We start from the raw sequence: 25,587 nt of genomic DNA, 5'->3' as shown, positions 1-25,587 counted from the left end.
TATATTGGTTATATTTCATTATGCCAGTAGATGGTGCTCTTGCACTGCTGTGGAACTACCAGAGAGACTTTAGCTATAGGCTCTGCGCATGCGCAGCTCAGAAATAAATGAGCTCCGGCCTGAGCAAGACGCTAACTTCGGTGTCCTCTCTATTAATCCACAGGTACTGACAAACAAACTTTTATGTTACCGAACTGGTTCTAAATGTCATGTAAGTTGAGTAACAACTGTTCGGCTATATTTTGAGATGAGAGTGATGATGTTGTTTTGTGGTATTTTGTTGTAATGAGTATTAGTGTATCATCGGCATAATGCTATAATGCTACGTAGCACTATAAGTATATGCTATGACAGTGGCAACCTGCGACTTCTGAAAATGTGTTGTAGTGTTTGTTTTAGTGTTAGCCAAGCAGTACTGAGTACATGTATTAAGGGGAAAGCTTTTTGTTGGTGAAACAACGTTGCAGTCGTCTGCCGCCATGTTATGTTGCGTTCAAGGGACGCCATGTTCAAAAGTAATAGCGTATATGGCGCGAATGTGGGGAAAGGTGTGAATGTGAGATGGGTTATTTTGGTATGTTGTTATGCTTTAGCCGCGAGTGTTTTAACTTGTGAGTATGTAAAGTCATTTTGAATTAGTTTGTATTTATTTTGCTTTTGAGAGAATGCTTTTTGTAACTTTATTTATGTTTATGAACTCTGTTATTTTATGGGAAGAATGCATGGTCTAGTGTGATTTGTATTGTGTATATGTGGAGAAATAAATGAGCTCCGGCCTGAGCAAGACGCTAACTTCGGTGTCCTCTCTATTAATCCACAGTTTGCTCATATTTGGCTACGCAGTGCTCTCTAGCCTGTGTGCCGCTTGCTGCCGGTCCAGATTCCCCTAGGTCTGGTGCCGGTAACAATCACCATGACAAAATCATGTTTGTTTCTAATGCAGCTCTGTCTGATGGTCTGAAGATCACAGCATTGACTTCCAATCCTTTCCCCTTCTCACAGATTTCCAGAATTCCTTGAGTACATTGTGTTTAGTAGATGATGATATATTCAAATACTTCATAATTTTATGTTAAGCAACCTTAGCAACCAGTGTGTGTCATGGTCCGCGGCCCGGCGTCCGAGGTGCTGATGGGATGCCCACGCCCACGGGCGTGGCTGCTAACTCCACACCTGCATCCCATCCCAGGCGATCACCAGGTGGACTATTTAATCCTGCCCAGCCTGCTGCTCCACGCCAGTCCGTAGTCGTCTCTCAGCGGTAACGTACACCTGCGGGAAAGCCCTTATGAAAACTTATTCATCTGAACTAGCACTAACTCTGCCCTGTATACTCAGATCACAACTCGGCGTGTTTTGAGCCACCTGCCTGTCCACCTGCCCGTCCAGAATTTGCCGCCTTGACTTTTCTGGAGCTCCCCCGCGGACCCTCACCCCTCCCTCCGGCTCCCTCGGCCCCGCTATCATCGTAAGATGCATACTCTACCTCCCCTCGTATGCTGCCATTTCCCCGCACCCCAATAATCCTTTTCCTGTTGCAGCCTCCCACAGTCCCGCTCGCGGCGTTCCTGCGCGACTCACCTCCCGGTCCTTCGGTTTCTCTGGTTCCACGCGTTTTTCCCCTTCTACCCTCCCGGGACACCTTCAGTTATAATAAAGTTTATTTTTTTCTCATACCCCGGTGTGTGTGTGCTCTGCTTCTGGGTCCAGCTTGTGCGCGGAACTTATTTAACCTCTCACCCCATTCGTGATTGCGATTACGACGATTTCCTGGAGGAGTTCCAGGCTACGTTCTCCCCTCCAGTCTCGGAGGACGACGCCGCGCAGAAATTGCTGGGGCTCCGTCAGGGGCGGCGTAGTATTGCGGAGTACCTAGTCGAGTTTCGTACCAGAGCGGTCGCCGTGGGTTGGCCCGATTCGGCCCTCCGTGGGGTCTTTTTACGGTCGCTAACCGACCAGATGAAAGACCAACTAGCGTTTCACGAGGAAACTAAATCCTTCGAAGAATTGGCTTCCCTCGCCCGCAGGATCAATAGACGCCTGCGGGAGAGGGATGCCGAGCGGCGGCTTAAGCCTATGGGCTCCGTATTGCGCCCCGGGATCCGTGTTTCTTCGTCCCCACCCACGGCTGCGTGTACGCGCTCTCCATCGCCTCCTCCGCCCGAACCCATGCAAATCGGGCGCTCTCGGCTTTCTCCGGAGGAGAGGGAACGCCGATTCTGGGCTGGGGATTGCCTGTACTGTGGGAGGCCCGGTCACCGCATCGCTGTTTGCCCGGTCTGCCCAAACGACCCGGCCCACCGGTAAGTCCGGTGGGCAGCACTTTCAGCACTACTAGACCCCGATTGTTACTGTCCGTTACTGTCAGAGTATTTTTGCTTTTAAAGGTTTTATTATTCATATAATAATCAGCTAAGAGTGTTTATATTTCTGTTCTGTACTCAACCAGCTGCATATTTTAATTGCTGGCTCCCTACTTTATAACGGAAACTGCTTGCCTTCACATTATCAGTCTTTGCCTTCACATTGTCACTGTTTGCCTTCACACTAGCAGGAAACCGCCACCCACGAGTAAGAAACAACCTTGTAGAGAACACGAAGTTTTTTGATAAACCACACCTGTTTTCTTGACAAGATAAGGATGATATTTCCTTTTTTGTATGCTTCATGATGTGTATAAATAAAGCCAGACTGCACCAAGGAGGTGTGTGAGTCTCTCCCTGAGTCTCTCACCCGTGCACGTTTAAAACTGCTCTAAGTGTCTGAGTGATATTTCATTGCATCTGAGTACTTTGATAATAGAATATCTTTAACATTTAATTGGTCCTTCGAGCCGGAGTGGACATTGATATTTTTTTCAATGCTCCAATAGGAGACCTTCGTCAAGTCCTGACGTCGTGAGAAGCCCACGCTGTCGACTCCTCTCCAGGCAGAGGATAAAGTCCAGAGACGTGACGTTCGGGTTCTGGCCAGCGTTCTTATAAGAGGTCCACGACTTCAGGGGTTGATGAAGGAAACCAAAGCAACCACACAATAACTCAGGTGAATATTTAGCACTCACTCACATCTTGCGCAAAACGACTGAGGCAACCTGTGGTCTGTACATTAAATAGTTTCCCGTCAATGTATGACAGATTAATTAAGTAACATTCTCGTCTGAAAAAGGACTGGTAGAGGTTACAGCTCGCCTGAAAGAGGGCTTGGAGCAAGTTTAATGTCAAAATACGACAGGATAGTAACATTCTCGTCTGAAAAAGGACTCGTAGAGGTTACGAAGCAGCTCGCCTGAAAGAGGGCTTGGAGCAATGTAGAAAGACACAGTGTTGCCCAGAATAAAAAACTCATTACGCGTATAATCTGTTGTTTTACTGTTTTGTTGGTGGAGTAAGTTGATTTTACAGCACATTAAGGAGGCTGAACTACTCCACCGAATTGTTTACCGTTGGTTGCTCGAGTTCTGGTGGAACGGGAAAAGGTTGTGTTTCATCACATAAAATTGACACCGCTTTCAAGGCTAGCTTGAAAGTAGAAGGCCGTGTCAATAGCCTCTCCCATTCCTCGTGCCAGAGAAAGCACCACGGGTGTGTATGTGTGTGTGTAAACGTAAATATATCTATGAGCTAATAAAAATAATAAGAAAGAAAAATGGGTAATAAATCAACAAAACTCACTGCTGACGAGCAGTGGCTAGAGAAAAATGTCCAGGCGCCGGACAAACTGCAGTGACTGATAAAACCCTTATTAAGTGAAAACTAGAGATCAAAGTAGTTTAAAAAGGTTGGAAACAGACCTCAACGAATAGATATAAATATAAGAAGTACAAAAATAAAATAAATAAAGACAAAATTACATTAGAACTTATTTTTAATGTATTGAAACTAATAATAGGAAGGATAACAACCTGTAAACTTATATTAACAATGAAACATAGTTGGCAAGACGTTCATGCCCAGAATGTATAAAATAAATAAAAGGAAATAATTCACACGAAAACCTTTTAAATAAAATAGAGAGATGCATAAGGTACATTAAGGCTGTGTCATTGGTCAGCCAAGGAAAGTGTGTGAAAAGGTAAATGTCTCCAGCTTGGGAAAAGGTGAAGCTGCAGATCACCCGAAGCCCTTGATGGACACAAAATAAAATATAAAATATATAATAATAAATTGCTTGGTTAGACATGCAACAGAAAGAATGAAAGTGACCGAAGGTTGGATCTGAGATGAGGCAAACAGAAGACCAGTCTAAAAAGTAGGCACAAACCTGTTCAGAGAAGAAGCAAATTTGTACAGATTGGATGAATTCTAAGTTATCTGTTTGCTGAGTAAGATGATCCCAACTATTAAATTGGCTCAGTAGTAGTATAGTAATATACACTTTTATATACACTGATAAAATGTTGTAATATACTGTTGTTATTATATGGAAAGAAAAAGATGATAATAATAAGAAGTAACCTAGTCAGTATGATGTGAGATGGACAATTGTTATGAAGTAGTCTGCATCAAGCTTAAGGTTTGCTCAAACTCAGTATAATGACATAGGAGATGAAGAAAATAAAGGAAATATCTAAACTACTTAGGTGCATAGAGGCACTTGACATGCTTGAAAACCTGGATAAAATATTACTGAGATATAGAGCACATCTATAGTAACAACTAATAAGCCAAACCCTGTAGACAACAGCTAAAGTTACAGGATTGTGAAGCTGAATTAAATATGTGGACACCGCTAAGTTGATGAGCATGTTACACATTTTCTTTTATTTTTTATTTATTTGTTTTTAGAGCAGAAGCTGCATAAAAGCCAACACATGCAGCTGTCTGTGAGCTCAGTTTTCCCTCACATGTCTGCTCTGTTTCAGTAGCAGCATTTTTCTTTTTGGGTCCTGACTCATGTATGTTTTCGGTTTTGTTTGATTATTTTATTTTGTTGATTTGGAAACAAATTCGTGACAATACTTGTTTAAAATATGTAAGATGTGTGAGATGTGTGAATTCTTTGAAAAACTAGAAATTATCTAAAAATGCCTCAAGTGAGAATGTAATGTTCCATCTATAAAAAAAAAAAAAAAAAATCTTGCTGGAAGTGATCACCTTGCCAAAACAATTGGCACTGTGCACATGTGGAGCACATCAAAAAGACAATTATATTGTCACAAAAGGAAATAATTTTGCAGAACAAGCAGCAAAACAGGCTGCAAACAATCGGCAGAGCTACTAGAAACCAACTACTGCCTACAAATACCACTTGATGTACTAAAAACCGAACAACAAGCTGCAACAATCACTGAACAAAACAAGTGGCTGAAATGTGGAGTAAACTGAAAGATGACTTAATGGTCTGTGATGGAAAACCTATATTAACAGAGTCATTACACAGGACAGCGGTTGTAGTGACACATGAGGTAAACACCTGTGTCAACAGGAGGGAGATATAGTATAGATAAACAATGCAATACACACTATAAATTTTGAAACTTTAGCGAATAATTTGTAAGAACATGCCTATTCTGTCAAAAAACAAAAAACAAAAAAAAACAACACAACTCACAAGGAAACTTAAGACCTAAGAGAGGCTAGTTTTCCATACAATCCACATGGATTTTATTGAACTTAACGAATGCCAAGCATCAAGATATGCTCTAGTAATTATAGATGTATTTTCAAAATGGCCAGAAATCTATCCAGTAAAAAGAGCAGATGCAATATCAGTGGCAAAGTGTTTATGCAATCACTTCATCCCCACATATGGCATTCCCAGTCTGATAAGGTCAGACAATGGAACACATTTTGTTAATGACATCATCAGCAAAGTCTCTGAAGCTCTAGGATTTAGCATCAAACATCACTGTGCATATCACCCACAAAGCGCAGGATTAGTGGAAAGAACTAACGGCACAATAAAACAGAGATTAAGAAAATGCATGGAAGAAACAGGAAGACCATGGCCTGAATGTCTAGGCCTAGTAAAGATGTGGATGAGAATAACACAAGGTTCTCAGAAACTTACACCTTTTGAAATCATCCACGGGAGAGCGTTTCCATTGCCAATTACCAGTGAACCTATTAATAAATCAATAAGGGAAACTACCCTAGCAGAATGGATGACTAAACTGTTTGAAAATAAAGAGATTGTGTTAAACAACCAACTGCCGAGTGATTTCTCTCCAGTGTCTTGCAGGTTACAACCAGGTGATTGGATCCTGATCAAAGTACTCCAGAGAAAGAATTGGAGTTCACCAAGGTGGGAGGGCCCATACCAAGTCCTACTTACCACACCCACCGCCTGCAAAATAGCAGAAAGACCATCTTGGATCCACCACAGCCACTGTAAAAAAGTGAGTGACAATCCAGACGCTTAGACGCCGGCTCCCCTGGCTTCTAGGTGATCTATTGGTGAAGGGAAGGGCTGATTGGGTATATCCCGCCCTTTTTTACTTCTCGCCAATAGTCTACTCACCAGAAGTCTAGGTGTGCCTGGTCATCATGAAGACACTTGTCCTCCTAGTGGCCAGCATTGCGCTCCTAGTGAGCCTACTAACACTCACCCAGATGAGAGGAAATAAACAACACCACCTGCAAAAAAGATGGACACATGATAATTCGCATCTACGTGACCTGAACCAAGACCATAACCACCCATGGATGAACAACGCGTGGTATAGATATGTGTATGATAGAACACGCACCGACAACAGCACGGAATGCTATGTATGTTCACATATGCCAACAACAGCCGTACACGCAACAATATATGGAAAGGCACCTGAACTTGACGAAGCGATGTGTGTGTTCAACAAAGCAACAACTGGCAATTGCACACGCAGAGATTTGATGGCAACAGGACTGACCCTAAAAGGTCAAAGCACAAAGAAAGAAGACCTAATTCCATGGTGTAGTGACACAGACGTCAAACGTGTCACGAAACCACTTTCACAACGACGTATCCTAATTGAACAGACAACCCCTTGTGCCTACAATCTGACGAACTGGAACTACACCTGCAACGAAAAACATTGGGTAAACGTCAAAGCCAACAACACAAAAAACAAATCATTCGCCATAGTTTTGCCGCCGGACATACAGCACCCAATGTGTTTCAACTTCTCCGATGGAAACAGGAAACTTGGACGAAACCGCAACTGCACACAGACACTTGACCTGACCCAATCCAAAGGAATACACACCTTCAAAAATGGAACTTTCTGGGTCTAGGGAGCCGCTTGGGCCTGCGGGCCTAAAACCTACTTCATGCTCCCACCGAACTCCACCGGTCTGTGTGCACCAGTACTAATTTCAGACCACACCTTCAAGATCACAGCAGAGACACACACGTCAAGAGCAAAACGTGAAGTTGCTGAAGTCACTGAAGTAATGCCACATGACTCAGTCTATGGATCAGATGTGCCCAAGAACTTCAAACTATGGACTGATGGTCAGAAAGTCCTCCACTCCTTGTTCCCTTGGGTAGGAGTTGGGAAAAACATGCTGAGGATCGAGACACTTGACTATCGATTTGGACTGTTTCTAAATGCTTCAATGAAAATCAACAAAGCGCAAAATGAAGAAATCGACGCAATACGCATTGTAGTGATGCAACACAGAGTCGCACTAGACATGATTCTAGCTGAAAAAGGAGGTTTGTGTGTATTGTTTGACACTACATGTTGTACATACATCCCAGACAACATACACTCACAAAACATGACCGACGCTTTGAACACCTTGAGAAAGATTAAAGATGCTGAACAACAAGACTATGTCACAAGCACTGATGATTGGTTGACATGGTTACTAGGTGGTTCATGGAAGTCCCTTCTGATTAAAGGACTTGTTGGAATAGCATTTTTGCTTTTACTGTTATGTGTTTTCACAACATGTGTAGTACCCTGTCTGAAGAAAATGGTATCAAACATGGTGACAACTTCTATCAATGCTTATGTGATGACGTCTCAAATGGAAGAAATTTTGAAAGATGATCCATACAGTAATGTTTAGTTTAATTGAACACAGGACTGTTTTATGACGTTCAAACCGAAAATGTTTAGACAAGAGGTTATGAACTGACAAAAATAACAGTACTGTCATGTGAGAAATCTAAACAACAGGAGGGAATGTCAGAGTATTTTTGCTTTTAAAGGTTTTATTATTCATATAATAATCAGCTAAGAGTGTTTATATTTCTGTTCTGTACTCAACCAGCTGCATATTTTAATTGCTGGCTCCCTACTTTATAACGGAAACTGCTTGCCTTCACATTATCAGTCTTTGCCTTCACATTGTCACTGTTTGCCTTCACACTAGCAGGAAACCGCCACCCACGAGTAAGAAACAACCTTGTAGAGAACACGAAGTTTTTTGATAAACCACACCTGTTTTCTTGACAAGATAAGGATGATATTTCCTTTTTTGTATGCTTCATGATGTGTATAAATAAAGCCAGACTGCACCAAGGAGGTGTGTGAGTCTCTCCCTGAGTCTCTCACCCGTGCACGTTTAAAACTGCTCTAAGTGTCTGAGTGATATTTCATTGCATCTGAGTACTTTGATAATAGAATATCTTTAACAGTTACCATTGTGACTAATAACCAGACTTTTACATGCCCCGCGCTGGTGGACTCCGGGGCGGAACAGAACCTCATGGATGAGAAACTGGCTAAGAGGTTAGCGGTATCTCTTACTCCACTCGAACCGCCCATCCCTGCGTCCACATTGAATAATCAGGTGTTTGCTTATATCACTCACCAAACCGCGCCAGTACAGTTAGTCGCATCAGGAAACCACCAGGAGCAGCTTTCCTTTTTCACTTTCCCCGCCCCTGACACCCCGCTTATCTTAGGTTACCCCTGGTTACAGAGGCATAATCCTCACATTGATTGGGCCGGAAAGAGAATCGCGAGCTGGAGTTTGTTTTGTCTGGCAAACAGCTTGGGGTCAGCCGTTCCCCCCGCCTCAACGGAACGGAGCCCAGTCCCGCCACCAGCACTAGACCTCTCTTCCGTTCCCCCTGAATATCACGGTGTTCAGTAAAGACGAGGCGCTCTCACTACCACCTCACCGACCATATGACTGCGCCATTGATCTACTCCCGGGAGCTTCGCTACCCTCTAGCAGACTGTACAACCTGTCTCGCCCCGAAAGAGAAACTATGGAGAATTACATCCAGGAGTCGCTAACAGCAGGAAGAATCAGGCCGTCATCCTCCCCCGTAGCTGCGGGTTTTTTCTTTGTGGGAAAGAAGGACGGGACGCTCCGACCGTGCATCGATTACCGGGGTCTAAACGACATCACCGTCAAGAATAAATATCCCCTCCCACTAATTAATTCTGTTTTTGACTCACTCCAGGAAGCCACAGTCTTCACCAAGCTGTAGTTCTGGTTCTGGTTGACATCTGACATCTGCCTTTCTAAGATGTTCTTTTTATACCCAATCGTGTTATTGACCTGTTGCCAATTAACATGCAAAATATTTCTCAAGCTGTTTCTGATTTCTGTTTTCCGGCCACCGGAACCGTTTCGCCGCTGCTGCCAGACCTGTGGCAGACCACCGGAGCTACAGCGCTGCCACCACTGGACTCGAGGTAGGCCGCCTAAAGCGTCCTACTGCTATCACGGGACCAAGGTAGGCCACCTGAACTCTTTTGTTAAAGTGATGGACCACCTGAGACTGTTTTGTGGGGTTTTTTTTCTTTTTTTTGCACTGCTGCGGGATGCGCGGTCTGACTTTGGGACTGTGACCTGGGAGGGTTTGTTATTTTGTTGTTTTTGCTTGTGTTTTGGTTCTGGGGTCAGTGTCTAACGGCTGCTTCCATTGTTTTCCTGCAGGAGGAACATGGAGAGGAAGGACAGCACGCACAGGGTGTGCAGGGTCACGACAGCGGGGAGCACAAACGTCAGAGTGGGAGACACACACGGGAGTCTTGGGGAGCACGAGGATTAATTGTGCATCAGTTGTTGCCACACTGTAAATAAACACACTGTTGATATTCAGAGCTCCGCGCCTGGGTCCTCCTTCCCTACATCCCCATGGTTTGCTCTGGCAAATAGAAATATGGACACTGTCCTCAGCAGAGGATATACTCATTTAAAGCACCAGAGAGCGCTTTTCAATCAGGAGCGGTTGGTAAGAGTCAGCCATATTAAGACTTTGAACAGTCTGTAAAAATATTATCTAAATGCTCAGTTCTAAAAACCTGACAACCACATTCTAGTGTTTGTTCCAGTATTCCTTGTCTTTTTCACTTTCACATAAAGAAATGCATGGAGGGGCATATTTGTTCTTAAAACAGTGGAGATATAGGAACAGAAATACAGAGCGTGGGAAGGCGAGTCACATAGCAAACAGCAGAAGAAAGATGGCTCACAGCTCAGTGTTGCTACACACAGTGAGAGCAAATGACCAGGTGACACTGACATGACTGACCTTTCTCTGTACGTGTTTCTGTTTATATATTACCACCTCCCGTTGCTCTATGAAAGGTTAGAAATGGCACAAAAATTTTGTATTTTAACATGATCTTCCTCATATTTTACCTTTATATGGTGGGATTCAGTGCTTCATATTTATACGAGAAACATTACCAAATGAAGAGGGCACATCAAGTGGGCGATGACACAGTGGTTTCTCTATGTCTGAATTTTCACTCTTCAAATAGCTGATATGACTGCTAAGTGATAAGAACAGCTTCTAAAAGGGTATTTCTTCTCCCATAGAAGAATCCCGTGAATAGGAGTGTAGCCTATAGGTTTAAATTGTTGAATTATAATTATGAGACGATGAGTTTTCGGTGATTTTACAGAGAAATGTGAAAGTAGCTTAACAAGTAATATAACGAATTGGTTTCTCGCGGGAGTGATTTATGCTCTGAATTACTTTAGATAAGCGTAAGCTAGAGTAAACTTTAGAAAAGTGTTATGTGTAATATGCTAATTATCACTCCCACACTGAACACAACAAACTAGAAAAATACCTCCAACATGCACAAACATTTGACCTCAACGCATATATATATATATAATTCCTATCCTTCAAGCTCGGGTCCTCTACCAGAGGCCTGGGTGCTTGAGGGTCCTGTGCAGTATCTTTGCTGTTCCCAGGACTGCGCTCTTCTGGACAGAGATCTCCGATGTTGTTCCCGGGATCTGCTGGAGCCACTCGCCTAGCTTGGGAGTCACCGAACCTAGTGCTCCGATTACCACGGGGACCACCGTTACCTTCACCCTCCACATCCTCTCGAGCTCTTCTCTGAGCCCTTGGTATTTCTCCAGCTTCTCGTGTTCCTTCTTCCTGATATTGCTGTCATTGACAACTGCTACATCTACGGCTGTCTTTCTTCTGTTTGTCTACCACCACTATGTCCGGTTGGTTAGCCACCACCATTTTGTCCGTCTGTATCTGGAAGTCCCACAGGATCTTAGCTCGGTCATTCTCCATCACCCTTGGGGACATCTCCCATTTTGACCTCGGGACTTCCAGGTTATACTCGGCACAGATGTTCCTGTACACTATGCCAGCCACTTGGTTATGGCGTCCATGTATGCCTTGCCTGCTAGCATCTTGCACCCTGCTGTTATGTGCTGGATTGTCTCTGGGGCATCGTTATACAGCCTGCACCTGGGGTCTTGCCTGGTGTGATAGACCCCAGCCTCTATGGATCTTGTGCTCAGAGCTTGTTCTTGTGCTGCCATGATTAGTGCCTCTGTGCTGTCTTTCAGTCCAGCTTTGTCCAGCCACTGGTAGGATTTCTGGATATCAGCCACCTCCTCTATCTGCCGGTGGTACATACCGTGCAGGGGCCTGTCCTTCCATGATGGTTCCTCCTGTTTCTTGGATTTCTGCTGCCTGAGGTATTCACTAAACACATGGTCAATATTGGGTTCATTTCTGGAGAAAGAAGATAAATATGCTCAAAGTGCATTTTCTGAAATGTATTAAGCAGTTGAAAGTCCAAGTTAAAAAACGGCTGCCATGTCTCTCTGTTCACTCTGGATACCCAAACGAACAAAGAGCACCACACACACACAGTGTAGTGTTCTGCTGCAGAGTGTAGCAACTCTGATTAAACACCAAGCTAAACCTCTGTCAATGAATACACGAGTCTGAGTAGAGTTGACTTTTTACTCAGAATCTTCATTTGACAAGTGGTGAAAACTGTAGTTGAAAAGAAATACAGGATAGAAAAAATGATCGTGTTTACATAAATATTGAATCACGAAATAACTCAAAATGTGACCTTACATCTTTGTATTAGCTTGAGCAACAGTAATGATCATCAAAACTGCCTTGTTTAACATGGACAAATCAACCTTCATGAATTACAAATAAAATATAGTTTTTAACAAATACCGCTAATTATGCTTTTTTTTTTAACACCTTCCTCATAAAATATATACACTTACAGCATTGCCTGAACAATGTTCCCAAGTGGATGGCTGTGGATAAGCCTCAGAGCATGACCGCATGTCACTCTCCGGCTGTGTCCAAATTCAGGGGAAGGATGCTTAAAATGCCATATTTGGATGCAATGACATCACAGCGACACGGCGAAGGCCGTCCGAATTCAAAGAGCACTTAAAATGTTGCGACAAATGCGTCCTACCTCTCCGCAAATTTGAGGGTTAGTCGTGTCCGAAACCGGGGGAAGGATGCGCCAATGCCACATTTAGAGGCAATGACATCACGGCGACGTGACGAAGGCTGTCCGAATCCAAAGAGTGCTCAAAATGTGGCGACAAATGCGTCCTACTTTGCCCTGAATTCTAAGGATGGGTCCGATGTATCCTTCGTGTCCTACTATATCCCAGGATTCATTGCGGGTCATAGAGGAGATTTGTTTCTGATAACGATGGTGGTCGAAGCAGGAGAGGAAAACACTTTCAAATGTAAGTATATGAACATCTGGTTGTACAAAAGTTAAATTGTTATAGCGGTCGTGTTGTTAAGCTTTGGGCATCTGCATAGACATGTTTCTTTTATTTAAAATAACCGTAAACCAGCTTGTATGGTGGGTCCCGCGGTTTTTCATGTATTGCCGCTTACATACAGCTAATTTAGATTTTTTGAATTGGTGATATGTTGTGGGAACAAAGACCAAACGGCTTAATTTATTAAAACGAGGAGAAAACGATCACTTCACTGGGGTGAAGAGGTGATCGTACACCTCCACGCCGTACACCGCCAGGTGTACAGCATGGATGTACACGAATAAATCAATGTACACATCATATTCATATGAGTGCGGTCCTATTAACCCTCATGCTGCACAGCAGCGGTCCCCAACCTTTTTGCGCCACAGCCCGGTTTATGTCAGACACGGATGAATACAACCACATAAAATGATCCGACCAAGACAAAAACTGGTATTTTGTAAATATAATAATAAACGTGAATGTACTGTGTAATTGTGTAACTTTATTAGCAGCGTCCTCCTGAAAATGCGCCAACATTGACAGTAACATCCTCCTCTCTGCCACTTAATGCTCTCTGGTCGCTATGGTAACATGTAAATATTTCTTTCAAAATAAGACACACAACTACAACAAGGGAAAAGACCCAGGGAACAATACAAACCCTGAAAACCATAAATTTAAACTCTCGTGGCCCGGTACCAAACGACTCAGGGACCGCTGCTGTACAGAACCTGTGATGTCCAGACGACGTTCCTCTGGTGTTCTGCTGTGAAAACTTTGGGTTTAGGGATTAACATACACTCAACAAAAATATAAACGCAACACCTTTGTTACTGCTCCCATTCCCCATGGGATGGACGTAGAGACCTAAAATTCATTCCAGATACACAATATAACCATCCCTCCCAAACAGTGGTCACAAATCAGTCCAAATGTGTGGTAGTGGGCACATCTGCTATATTGAGATAATCCATCCCACCTCACAGGTGTGCCACATCAGGATGCTGATCTGACATCATGAGTAGTGCACAGGTGTACCTCAGACTGCCCACAACAAAAGGCCACCCTGGAATGTGCAGTTTTGTCTCACAGCAAAATGCCACAGATGCCACAAGCAATGAGGGAGCGTGCAATTGGCATGCTGACAGCAGGAATGTCAACCAGATCTGTCGCCCGTGCATTGAATGTTCATTTCTCAACCATAAGCCGTCTCCACAGGCGTTTCAGAGAATATGGCAGCACATCCAACCGGCCTCACAACCGCAGACCTCGTGTAACCACACCAGCCCAGGACCTCCACATCCAGCAGGTTCACCTCCAAGATCGTCTGAGACCAGCCACCCAGACAGCTGCTGGAACAATTGGTTTGCACAACCAAACAATTTCTGCACAAACTGTCAGAAACCGTCTCAGGGACGCTCAACTGCATGCCCGTCGTCCTCATCGGGGTCTTGACCTGACTCCAGCTCGTCGCCGTAACAGACTTGTGTGGGCAAATGCTCACATTCGATGGCGTCTGGCACGTTGGAGAGGTGTGCGCTTCACGGATGAATCATGGTTCACATTGTTCAGGGCAGATGGCAGCTGAGAATGTCCCAGTTCTTGCATGGCCAGCATACTCACCGGACATGTCACCCATTGAGCATGTTCGGGATGTGCTTGACCGGCGCATACGACAGCGTGTACCAGTTCCCACGAATATCCAACAACCTCGCACAGCCATTGAAGTGGAGTGGACCAACATTCCACAGGCCACAATTGACAATCTGATAGACTCCATGCGACGATGTGTTGCACTGCATGAGGCAAATGGTGGTCACACCAGATACTGACCGGTTCTGGGTCCCCAGACCCCCAATAGCGCAAAAAACTGCACATTCCAGGGTGGCCTTTTGTTGTGGGCAGTCTGAGGTACACCTGTGCACTACTCATGATGTCAGATCAGCATCCTGATGTGGCACACCTGTGAGGTGGGATGGATTATCTCAATATAGCAGATGTGCCCACTACCACACATTTGGACTGATTTGTGACCACTGTTAGGGAGGGATGGTTATATTGTGTATCTGGAATGAATTTTAGGTCTCTACGTCCATCCCATGGGGAATGGGAGCAGTAACAAAGGTGTTGCGTTTATATTTTTGTTGAGTGTAGTTGTCATGGTTTCCTTTCTTCTCTTATTTGTTGTGTGTGATCAGGACAATTCTGAAGAAGATGGGCCTGCAGGGGAAAGTCACCCCCTTGCAGGCCAGAGGACATGAGATAAGTTTAAAAAATACAAAGTACGTCTGTGTGTTATCAAGAAGATGATTCTTAAGAACACAAGTTAATAAATGTGCAATTACTAAGAGTTGTTGTGGTGTTTTTATTTGCCTGCTGTCATCTTTGATTTCCTCTGCCTTTAGGATTGCAAGTATCCAGGCTCAGGAGAGGGGGTCAGTGGGAAGCCCACTGCTGTGCTTGGCCCTGGTTTGCCCTCATGGATGAGGTGATAGGATAGATGCCTTCCACTAAGCCTCCTGTCCTAATGTCCTCTCTCCCTGAGGACACCCCAGGCCCAAGCACAGCAGTGTGTGACCAAAACGACAGCGATGACGAAGCGGCTCAGCCACCTACGACAGGGAGAAAGAGGAAAAGAGATGATGAGCTGCTAGACCTCATCAGAGAGGACATGAGGCAGCAAAGAGAGGCTGAGGAGAGGAGAGTAGGGAGAGGATGGACCGACTGTTTTCACTTCTAGAAAGATCAGTTCCCAAATGAGTTATGTACTGAGAAATGTATTTATTTGAATATATTTGTTATGTGTTGCATTGGTTTGAAGGTTTTATGGTATTAATAAATTGATTCAAACAAACAGTAATTGTCACTGAACTCAATTTGATTCACAGGCATTTTTAACATGTATGAACATAACGCTAACGTTGAACAATATTACATGGATATTTATTTGATAGCAATAAAGTAATTAATATTAATATTTCAAATACACAGCATGTAAAGATGAAAAACAATATTTACAGTTGTTCACACAGGATTAACCTGAGTGACCTGATCCTGGACGGTTTCTTTTACAACTGTAATAGATTACAGGAAGTCTCTGGCAGTGTTGCTGAAGATCAGACGTGGATGGTGCTGCAACTGAAACCTGAGGTTTGTCTTTTCTGGTCAGCGAGTGGAGAATCACACAGAGTGGTCTGCAAAGAGAGCTTTAAGATCCTCCCACTGTCCACTGCATCGTCCATCCACAGGGTTTGCAGGGCTCACTCGTGGCTGCCACACCACTAAGATGTTTTCAGAAATATGCAAGCAGGAGATGGTGGATGCTGTATTATTAGTATAATACTTGTAACTCTGTAGCAGACAACAGTTTGATAAAGTGCTGTGTAAAAACAAACAAAAGATTAGATTCTATAAGTTTCAAAGATATTTAGTTTATATATGTTATATGAGACAGTTCATGTGTAAGAATGTGCCAAAAAATGATCGTCTGCCAAAAACTGATTTCCGGTTTTTGCCCTAAACTGATTGCTCGTTTTTAACCTGCTATGAATAACTTCTTGTTCTGTAATACGTGAAACATATGTCAGATGTTTCCCTCATTAATGATATCAAGTCACTCTGAGCCACCAGCAACATTCCTGTAACAGGTAGAAGCTGCAACCAGTTTTTGGCACTGACTTTATTTATCCAGTTTACAAACAATCTTGTTGACATTGCAAATTTATTTTTTAAGAGTAATCTGGCCAAGAGGACAGCAGACAGCAAAACAAATATATCAGCTGTACCTACATTAGAACCAGAGTTATAAAGATACTTGAACAACAGGTAATTATTATATATATAAAACCCCTTTGTAAACCATGTTCACCGAAGTCTATTTACCAACATACATAAAGATATTACACACGGAAACATTGGAAATCAGTTTTGGCAGGCGAACACTTTTTGGCACAACACCGGCAATAATTCAATTATCGTGTAATTAGCTGAGTAATTCCTAAATGCGTGTAGATTAAAGGAAATTATTTTACCTGGACACGATTGTCTCTGATGAGCCTAAGGTACAAAACGTGCGGCCGACGACGATAAGGTTTTTCTAGCTCCTCGAGAATTAAAATTGTCCAAACAACTGAGCGACATTTCTGGGTCCATTTTAAAGTTTTCGCGCTGTGGTGCTAGCGACGGAAAAACACGCAAGTAAGGGCGGAGTTGAAGGCTAGGAGGCTGTCCACAGCCCATCTGTTATGTTGGATACTCATTGTTTGTTCAATAAAGTTTCTATGGAGAAAAAAAGGGGGCTGTCCACAGCTGCTCACTTCCTGACTACCCGTCTGTCTAAGGACACTGCCTTGTGATGTAGGTAGGTAGTGTCCTTATGAGCATCCTTCCCCTGAATTCGGACACAGCCTCCCTCTTAGAGCAACCAAGAAGAGGAAGTAAACAGGAAATGAAGCAATACAGGTAACCCACCAGGAAGTGAGGTTATTAGCATTAACATTTTTAACTCTTTTTACTGTTCTTTTTAACTTAAATACATAGAAATGAATTAATTTAAAGCAAACATTAAATATAAATGACATAAATGCCTTTGAGGCATCACAGACAGTAAATGCTTTTTATTATGTGCAATAAACATGACACTAAGGTGACAGTTTAGGGTGGCCTTAGGTCTGATGTCGGCTCAGGTTTTTTCTTCTGTGGCTTTGTGGTCACTTCACTCGTCACCTTGGCAACCACCTCTACCATCCATCAGACCTACATAAAGGTGGACTAAACCCAGATGGTTTTAGACTGAGTGAAGGTCTCCAGGTCCTGCTGTTCAAAGATGGACCAGTCATGATACACTATAGTTGCTCACTGTCCAACTTGTACATTTATATTTCATCTAAAATGCAATTGTCTCTGACAGGACCCAAAAATTATTATGTAATTGGATAATAAGGGCCCAAAACTCGAGGTAAAATTGTAGAAAATAAAAATTTCCCCAGAGGTAACCAAGAGGTAACAGTAGTGTAATACCTTTTATACAGACTTTAAATAGTGATAATTCAATTTCAGTTCAATTTATCTATATAGCACTCTTCATGGGATAAAAACCACAAAGTGCTTCACAGTAATATAAAAACAGAAATATATAAAATACATGAAAAATCAAACATACAGCACATATCTAATTAAAAGCCAATCTAAATAAATGAGTCTTAAGCTGCTTTTTAAAAGAATAAATACAATCAAGGCAACGTAATGATGGAGGGAGAGCATTCCACAGCCTGGGGGCCTGCTATAAAGATTTATCACCTCTTGTCTTAAAACATGTTCGTGGGACTACCAACAGCCTTTGATTAGATCATCTCAGGATGCGAGAGGGAGCGTGGGGTTCTAAAAGATCAATAATGCAGGCAGGGCATCGCATCACAATTCAAAGCTTTAAAAGTCAGTACTAAGATTTTAAAATTAATTCTGAAATGTACTGGAAGCCAGTGTAATGAACGTAACACTGGTGTAACGTGCTCTCTTTTTCATGTCTTAGTTAAAAGCCTTGCAGCAGCATTCTGGACTAACTGGAGACGGTCAAGATTCCTTTTGCTCAAACAAAGAAAAAGACTGTCACAGTAATCTAAGTGACATGAAGCTGCCTCCACCAGTGTGTGAATGTGAGAGTGACTGAATAGTGGCATTGTAAAGCGCTTTGGGTGCCTTGAAAAGCGCTATATAAATCCAATCCATTATAAATATTATACTCTGGGTATTTACTTGGATACATCTGTGGTATTTTCTGTGTAATAAATTTTCTATTTAATTCATGGATATTAATTAATTACATATTAATTAATTAATAGCCATGTTAATAACCTTTTACGAAACCTAAAGAACAATACCCTCTTTCACAGCATATTTAATATCTGCATGACAATACATAAGATAGTAAAAGTGGTCATGGGATACATATTTAAAATCTCCACTACACAAAAATACGATGTCATCCATACTCTCCCGCATATCCATTACAGGGTTGTGGGGGGCTGCACCGTCTTCATCACTAACTGACCTCTAACGATCCAAAGATCCAGCCTCTCCTGCAGCAAGGAGCACCAAACAAGCATGATTGCGTACTGACATTTTTTTTGAAAGAATAAAAATGTTAAAAGAAGCATGATGTGATTGGCAGTTCTTTGAGCAACAATTTCACAGATACAGACTGTCTTATTTAGAAACAAACAAACAATCAAAAAAACACTTTTTGTGTAAACAGTAAAATAAAGAAAATCTTTTGTCTTTTCTGCCCAAAATAACATATTGGACTACTTAAAGTCTAAATAAATCTGAGCTACTGATAACTACTCTGTTAGTAGTGTAAGTGAACAGCAGTGTTGGTCAAGTTACTTGAAAAAAGTAATCAGTAACTAATTACTGATTACTTCCCCAAAAAAGTAATCCCGTTACTTTACTGATTACTTATTTTCAAAAGTAATTAATTACTTAGTTACTTTTTAAAAACACGATTTACAACCTGAAGAGGTGATAAAGCGATATATCTTTCAGCCCCATATTACTTTTTCTGCATAATCCATCATACAAAATGTAATCAAATGGAAAAGTCTCTTTTTTTTAACTTGTTTTATCAGTTTTAATCTTTTAACTTTATGCATCAAGAAAAGATTTAATTATATGCAACGTTCTCTGACTTGAATAAATTAGTTTAACATTTAAACCTATTTTCTGCACATTCCAGCTCATAAAATAAAATATTTTTTGTGTTTACACTCAGTCTTTCAAATAGATGCAAGTAAAACACAGCAGAAAATAAATAAAGTCAAAGACTCAGCGGTCCTGTTGCTCTATTTTCACCTGTAAAGCAGGAGTGGGGTAGGCGGAGGTTTACCCTGGTGCAGGTGTGCCGCGGTCAGTGGAAGGATACGGCAGTGTCTCTGTGAGTTTCCCATTACGTGGTAGCGCACTCGGTGCTTGCTTGGAAGTTTAGGGGTTTTTTTCGCTGTAAAAAGAAGTTTTCTTCCCACACACAAAGGACACTAATGTTTTTGTCACTTTTTATGGAATCAAACTCAAAGTAAGGTCAGTAATTTTTGCAATAGTAATCCCTTACTTTACTAGTTACTTGAAAAAAGTAATCAGATTACAAGTAACGCGTTACTGCCCATCTCTGGTGAACAGTATTTGGTTTAAATTAATAAGTACAAGAAATACAACCCTAAATATAACTTCAGTTAAAAAAGAAAAGAAAAAATCCAAAGGTTTTACTTACCTTGCAATCCTACAACAATAACTGGAATCTGGATTTGATTTCAAAAATGTGTGTTACAGTCAACTGTTTTATGCAAGCATGGATCTGTGAGGGAGGCCAAAAAGGAGGCAGGTGGAGCTCCAGTTCTTTTTTGTCTTTATCCAAGGAACAAAAAAGGAAGTGTGGGCTCCCAGTAGCAGCAGTCTGCCACCTACTGGTAAACGTAAACGCACTTTTTATTCTCATGACATGGTCACGTTTAACCAAAAAAACAAAAAACAAAAAACTCTAATGCATTTCAGTATGCAACCTTTCATTAAGCTGTGAAAAAGTTAAAATCAAATGTATTTCTATAGCACATTTAGAGGAGGTGCTGTGCATCTAAAAAACATAGGAAAGGATGATCAGATTTAGGAAAGGAAATATAAAATGAGAAACCCTGAGAAAGAAATAACACAAATAGAATAAGTCAGAACTCCTTCTGATTGCCAGAGAATTAAAGTGGGTTTCCAAACGGGTTTGAAAATGTGTACTGATGTGGAGGGGCAGTTTGTGTCACAGTCTAGGAGCAGCCACAGTAAAGGTTGTCCTCTATGCTTTAGTCTGGACCTCAGGACAGCTGGGATCATTTGGCCTTTAATGATCTTGAAGGTGTGTACAATTTCAAAAGATGAGAAAGATACGAAGGTGCTGTTCCACGCAATGCCTTAAAAATAAATAATAAAATCTTGAAATCAGTTCAAAATCAGACTGGCAGCCAGTGTGAGGATGGTGTGGGAGTTAAACACTGGACGTTCCTATTGTGATTATTTATTTATTTATTATTATTTTATACCAATGGCAAGCTTCCAACAAGGATGAGGCTGTAATATTCCATCCATCACCATCATTGATGCAGGTGGCCTGTGGTCTATTCCAAAGGCTTGTAATATAGTTTGGATGCTATTATGGAAGTCTGGGTAGTGTCCAGATAGATATAATTATTGATCCCTGTTGTGGAAATCACCTATACATTTGTGTACACCACCTAAAACCATCACACAGGACACACTTTCACTCTGCTTGCATCTTAGGCATGATTTTGGTCACACCAATTTGGCAACCTATGTGTTTTCTGAGATTTGTAGGCTTGAGGAATAAATGAAACTGGGCAATAGTGCAATGCCAATGGTAGTAATGGAGTAATTAGCGAAACCAGAGCACATGTGACATGGTCATGGGTTTTTGACTTTTTCATTCTTTGGAGTTATGAGATGTTTAGACCGAAGAGAAAAATGTACGCTCTCTGTATCATATTTTAGAAGTAAAAAGCGAACCCTTAGTTTCAGTGCATTTTGTGTAATTCCCGATTTACATTTCCCTGTCTTATTTGGACAAGTTTGTGAAAAAAAACTCAAATGGAGAAAAATGGAGGGCAGTAATGAAAGAGAGAGAAGAGGAGATGAAGAGTGCAAGACGTTAATGAGACAGCAAAGAAGCAGGAACGGTGAAAAAAAGGAAACAAACTGTTGATCTACCCCTGTACAGGAAGTATGGTTCAGCACTCTGATTAAAATGTTCTCATCTCTGATCCTCTGGGTATCACTGAGCAGCCAGTGCAGACTTCAGATGGAGCCGATTTGGGTGAGGGGACTCGCCAGCTCCGACTAACTTGATACTGGATACCCATGTGAAGCTGTGACATCCAGTAGGAGAGGATTGAGAAAGAGTGACCAGGTGGAGTTTAAAAGGATATCTGGGGTTCTTCCCTTTTGTCTTGTCTGTCTTGTGAGTTGAGCAGTTCAGAAGATGGGATCTAAGAGCTTCACAGTCGAAATTCCAGCAGAGATGCTAGAAAGGGAACTGCACTCCAACCTGTGAACCTTTGAATTGATTTTGTAATTTTTGGCTCTCATCTGCTCATTTTTGCCGTCATCCATTCTCCACCCTCTCATCACCAAGGATAAGAACAAAATCAGCCTTAGCTCAGAGTCGGTCAGTTAGATAAGTATAGTTTAAGTGATTTTATTATTGTTTTGTGATTGTTACCATTCAATTTTTCTTTAGCTTTGCTATTGCTAAATTTCTTTAATAAATAACGGTGTGCTGGGCGTGGACGAGCTGGCCGTGCTAGTCAAGTAGGACATGGATTGGATGGCGGCGTGGCAGCTGCAGGACCAGACGAGGCGGAACCAGACCAGGCAGGACCAGACGGCGCCATGGCAGCCGCAGGCAATGGAGCAGGCGATGGCACTGCAGGCAACGCTGTGGAAGCTGCAGGTGGAGGATCTGGTGGTGCTGATGGGCGCACTGATGGTTGGATGAACTCCCCGGAGCCTCCAACAGAGGCGGATGGCTGAACAGGCCCCTCAGATCCTCCAGCAAAGACAGAAGATGGCTGGAGCGGCACCTCGGACCCTCCAGCAAAGACAGATGACTGAACGAGCCCATCGGACCCTGCAGCAGAGGCAGAAGACGGCTGAATGGGTCCCTTGGACCCTCCAGCAAAACAGACTGCTCAAGCGCCCCCTCGGACCATCCAGCAGGAACAGATGCAGAACCAGCAGGTGCGGAGTGATGAAAAACCAGCAAAACCATTGCTCTGTAGATACTAGATAGTAAACACATATCAAGTTTCCACAAAATGGGAACTGCAGTGATTATTTCACATCAACATTTGAAAACATTTTTTCTCTTTAGGACAGCGATCCACCTGCACCCTTCAAAATCAAAATTGAAGAATTGCTCTTGGCTGAACCGCTCACTCTGATCTGGTGGTCACTATAGGGCTGTTTTCCATGGTTGGTGTTGATGGTGACTGAGGCTCTGCTTGCTGCTGAGCTGAACTTTCATGCTGGTTTTCCAGATCAGCTGCTGGTTTTAAGGGTGCTGGTAAAACTTAACGCCCATCAAGTGCCGTCGGTTGCAACACATGGTCTGTCCCTCGCTGGTGTGGATTATAAAAGAGTGGTCAGTCTCTGCAGCCAGTTTCCAGTTTCCAGTCCTATGCTGGAAACAAATTTGGTCCCCTTGCTACAGCTTTGGTAGTGGTGTGACGTTCCCATTGTAGTATTGCCTTTGGTGTTCTTGCTTTTCTATCGTTTTAGTTTGTACCACTGTCTGACTTATGATGCAGGGTCTTAGCTGATATCTGGTGACTGGAAGCACTGATCATAGGTGTCGGCTCATTAGGAGCTGTACTGGTGATTTACACTCATCAAATGGCGTGTTCCTTTGCTCTAAAAGAGACAGGTAGGGATCCTCGTCCTGGGCATGAGCTTTATCCAGAACTGATTTGGCTGTTCTGACTGTTCTTTCAGCAAAACCATTGCTCTGTAGATACTATTCAATTCAATTCAATTCAATTTTATTTATATAGCGCCGAATCACAACAAAAGTCGCCTCAAGGTGCTTCATAGATACAGAGAAAAACCCAACAATCATATGACCCCCTATGAGCAGCACTTTGGCGACAGTGGGAAGGAAAAACTCCCTTTTAACAGGAAGAAACCTCCGGCAGAACCAGGCTCAGGGAGGGGCGGGGCCATCTGCTGTGACCGGTTGGGGTGAGAGAAGGAAGACAGGATAAAGACATGCTGTGGAAGAGAGACAGAGGTTAATAACAGATATGATTCAATGCAGAGAGGTCTGTTAATACATAGTGAGTGAGAAAGGTGACTGGAAAGGAAAAACTCAATGCATCATGGGAATCCCCGGCAGCCTATGTCTATTGCAGCATAACTAAGGGAGGATTCAGGATCACCTGGTCCAGCCCTAACTATATGCTTTAGCAAAAAGGAAAGTTTGAAGCCTGATCTTAAAAGTAGAGATAGTGTCTGTCTCCTGACTCAATTAAACTAAGATGGCGAAGGGCATTACACAGCAGTTGTTTTGTTTGACAGCCCTATTAAAGATTAATATCAGTCTGTACGTGCTCCAGATAGCTTTTCTTCAAATTCTTTAACTCTCATTTGCTTTTGCAACTTTGTACTTTTCTGTTACTCGCAGCAATAACTCCACCTCATTGTTAGTCTATTTCAAAAACTCGGTGCTTTTCCTCGACATTTTGCCGTGACGTTTCAAAGATGCACAAAGTAAATAAACAGCAGACAGAAATGAGGCAGGTTGCATACGCAGTACTGGAACATAAGCGTTTTCGGCCGTTTCAATGTGGACGCATAACTCTGTGAAAATGACTGAAAACGATAGTGTGGACGCGGAGCGTTTTCAGACAAAAACGCAGTTTTCAGATTTATCCGGACGAGTGTGGACGTAGCCTGAGTCTCTTTATTACTGATGAAATAACATAGTCTGACCAGCTTCCCTGCAGCTTATGAGCAATTTTATTTTCACCTCCTTTCTTTTACAAGTTTCCTCAATCACAAGAAAGCTAGTTGGGTCAAGAAAGCAGACAAACAGCCTGACTATTACACTGAAGACTAGCTGGCTGAGAGCTATCAGGTTTAATTATTAGACTCTTAGGTCTGATGACCTTTATCTCTTCCCTGCCATTCATCCGTGCCTTTTTCTTAATGAAAACATGGCTCCTGAGCCCATTTTGGATCTATCTGTAGCAGAGGAGTCTTAGCTTGCCAACACAGCTGATGATCAATAACCTGCAGAGAAGACGAGCAAACCCCAGACTGTCAAGGCTTAATTGGAAGGAATAAAACTGCAGAAAGAGTAGAGCTGTACTTTTAACAGTCAGACTAGTAATCTTTGCAGAGAGAAAAGCCACAGGGTCACAAGATGAGGTGTGGGTGCACGCAGTGAATCAGGGATTGGACAGAAAATTATGTCGAAGACTAAGTGCTCACTAAAGGTTACCGACTATAGCTCAGAGGGTTTGGACTCGGAGAGAGACGTTTTTATTGGTTGAAATGCACTGCCTATTGAATTGTCGAGTCTTAATACTGGCTTCTATGGAAAGCTAAATATGTGATTAATGCAACTTTGAAACCTTGTAATATCTTAGAAACACATCACTCAAGCACACATTCTTGGGACCTTCGCAGAGGAGTTGAAGCTGTTATACCTACAAAGGGCCAAAATCACCTAAACCCTATGGATTAAGAATAGTATGTGCAGAGGCTAAGCCTACGCTTGAAGCCACTGAGATGTTCGATGGCGTGGGTGACGCGGTACCACTATTATAAATGAAACTTGGTCCAGTAACTCCAGCTGAACTTCTCTTGTCTGTTTAACACCTTGATTACTCTGAACTGGTTGCATTTGTTGTTCAACAGTTCTCTTAGTAACCAGTAGAAGTGTGGAGAGGCCTCAGAACCATCTCGGGGGGGATGTGAGGTGGGCAAATGAACTGAATCATTTCTTTAACAGATTTGATTCACCCATGAGGCAGTCTTCAACATCGGCTGCAGACTCACCCACCCCCACTACTGCTGCTCCACCTCTGACACCTCAGACACTTCACACTTCCTCTCCTCACCCTGCTCA

The 25,587-nt window shown here is 42.6% G+C and overlaps 2 long non-coding RNA genes across 3 annotated transcripts; both read left to right on the top strand.

The window, feature by feature from the left end:
- Positions 1 to 80: 80 nt before the first annotated feature.
- Positions 81 to 9,985, top strand: LOC146701076 (uncharacterized). 2 transcript variants are annotated; one of them, XR_014922128.1, is made up of 4 exons: positions 81 to 1,261; positions 1,339 to 1,468; positions 9,532 to 9,621; positions 9,825 to 9,985. It is a non-coding gene; the product is annotated as an uncharacterized LOC146701076 (long non-coding RNA). The 2 variants fall into 2 exon arrangements; XR_014922127.1 differs by having other exon boundaries at positions 81 to 1,468.
- LOC146701077 (uncharacterized) lies at positions 2,369 to 8,505 on the top strand. The gene is made up of 2 exons (XR_014922126.1): positions 2,369 to 3,042; positions 6,171 to 8,505. It is a non-coding gene; the product is annotated as an uncharacterized LOC146701077 (long non-coding RNA).
- Positions 9,986 to 25,587: the final 15,602 nt, after the last annotated feature.

The sequence above is a fragment of the Copadichromis virginalis genome, linkage group LG9 (assembly GCF_057382275.1).
Source record: "Copadichromis virginalis isolate Kocher_CV1m ecotype Utaka linkage group LG9, C_Virginalis_male_GT1.1, whole genome shotgun sequence".
Lineage (NCBI taxonomy): Eukaryota > Metazoa > Chordata > Actinopteri > Cichliformes > Cichlidae > Copadichromis > Copadichromis virginalis.
The sequence above is the reverse complement of the archived record's forward strand: the minus strand, read 5'-3'. Positions and strand labels throughout refer to the sequence as shown.